The sequence below is a fragment of the Schistocerca gregaria genome, chromosome 2, assembly GCF_023897955.1.
Source record: "Schistocerca gregaria isolate iqSchGreg1 chromosome 2, iqSchGreg1.2, whole genome shotgun sequence".
NCBI classification, from domain to species: Eukaryota; Metazoa; Arthropoda; class Insecta; order Orthoptera; family Acrididae; genus Schistocerca; species Schistocerca gregaria.
In genome coordinates this window covers 371,786,207-371,788,724 of record NC_064921.1, presented here as the reverse complement: position 1 = coordinate 371,788,724, position 2,518 = coordinate 371,786,207, and positions in this window count along the sequence as shown.

Here is a 2,518-nt window from a genome sequence, read left to right as displayed (position 1 = left end):
CTTTCACATGGTATATCCTCTTAACCAGATTTTTTCTGTGAAAGATACATTCGTTAAGGAGAAGTGGGTAACGACTTTGTGTTGAGATACTCTACAATGAAGATGGCGTACTTTATGTGTCTCAAATACTAAGCAACGATCGATTTGTTGAGAAGAAGATGTTAAAATCAGTCAAAGTGTGAAAAATTTGGAAACTAAAAATTTTTGCATAGAGCAATACATAGAAGCATGACAACGTGAGCTTAAACTAAATAAAGGTACTTTTATAATCGTTGCCGTGTATAGCTCCCCATTGAGAAATTTTCAACTATTTTTGAAAAACTTGAGTTCTTTGTTGTGCTACCTGTCAGACAAAGGAAAGCAAATTATTGTTTGTGGGGATTTCAACGTAGATTTTCTGAAAGAGTCAGAAAGAAAGCTTGGCCATGAAGTATGACTTGGTTCTTTCAATTTGACATTAGTTATTGATCTTCCTACTCGGGTGGTACAGGAAAGCAGCACAGTGATAGATAATGTTTTCATAGAGCAAGATAAATTTAATCAAGTAAAAACTTTTCCTGTTAAGAATGGTCTGTCTGATCATGATGCACAGCTAGTTACAGAATATGGTATAGCTCCATGCAGTAATGCAAAACAGTCCTCCAAAACAGTGCATTCCATTAACGATTTAACACTTCAAAATATTAGGGAAATTTTGCAACAGTTGGCCTGGGATGAGGTATACAGGCAACATGATGCTGATTTAAAATTTAACCTATTTCATGGTACCTTTGTGAGTGTATTTGAAAACTTTCCCTAAGAAAACAGTGAAATATAATTGTAAGAAACCATGTAAAAAGCCATGGCTTACTAAAGGGATAAAAATATCTCATAAACAGGAAAGGGAAATGTACCTTATAGCTAGAAGGAGTTGCGATCTGAAAACAATGAAACAGTATAAAAACTATTGCACGGTATTAAGAAAAATAATTAAAAAGTTCAGAAATATGTGCATTATGTCTGAGATTAGCACTTATGATAATAAAATTAAAACAATTTGGAATATTGTGAAAAGGGAAACAGGGCAACTGAGGGCACAGGAATACTGTATTTCTGTGAAACACAGTGAAAAGTTTGTTAACAAGAAGTCAGAAGTAGAAAACATTTTTAATAATCGTTTTTTAAGTGCTGTAGTGAAAATGGGTTCCAGCTATTCATTAGAAAATTCAAGGCAGTGTATGGAAGAGGCAGTATCTACACAATTAGATAAAATTGAAATTCAACCCACCTCTCATACTGAAATTAGGAAAATAATAAATTCACTCAAAAGTAAAAGCTCACATCGAATTGATGGCATTTCCAACAGAGTACTAAGAACTTACTCACAACAAATAAGTAGGATTCTCAGCCACGTATGTAGTAGCTCACTGAAACAGGGAATTTTTCCAGACAGACTGAAATATGCTAATGTTAAACCATTGCATAAAAAGAGTATAGATCTGATGCTAACAACTACCACCCAATCTCACTTCTGACAGCTTTATCCAAAATTCTTGAAAAGTAATATATTCAAGAGTAAAATCACATACTTATAGAGTAGAATTACATACTTGTAAAAATGATGTACTAACAAAATATCAGTTTGGTTTTCAGAAAGGCTTTTCAACAGAAAATGCTATATATGCTTTCATTGATCAACAATTAAATGCAATGAATAAATGAACATTACCCATTGGGATATTTTGTGATCTCTAAAAGGTTTTTGATTGTGTGAATCATGAAATTCTTCTAGATAAGCTTAAGTATTGTGGTGTGAGTGGGACAGTGCACAAATGGTTTAATTCATACATAACTGAAAGAATGCAGTAGGTTAAAATTAACAGTACAGATAGTGTACAAAAAACCAGCAGAGTCCTCTAACTGGGAAAGTATCAAGAATGGTGTTCCACAGGGTTCAGTCTTGGGTCCCTTATTGTTCATGATATTTATTAACGACTTGCCACTCTATATTCATGAATATGCGAAGTTAGTTCTTTTTGCTGATGATACAAGTATAATAATCGCACCCAAGAAGTAAGAATCAGCTGAGAAAATAGCAAATAATGTCTTTCAGAAAATTATTTGGTGGTTGTCTGCAAATGGACTCTCACTAAATCTCGAGAAAACACAGTTTATCAATTCTGTGCAGTAAATGACATAACACCATTGATAAATATAGACTATGAACGGAAGTCTGTTGCTAAGGTAGAATACTCAAAATTTCTGGGTGTGTGCATTGATGAGAAATTGAATTTGAATAAACACGTCGATGATCTGCTGAAATGGTTAGGTTCAGCTACTTATACTATTAGGGTTATTGAAAATTTTGATGATAAACATATCAGTAAATTAGCTTGCTATGCCTATTTTCATTCATTGCTTTCATATGACATCTTATTTTGGGGAAATTCGTCATTAAGAGAGAAAATATTCATTGCACAGAAGTGTGTCATCAGAATAATAGCTGGAGCCCACCCAGATCACTTTGCAGACATTCATT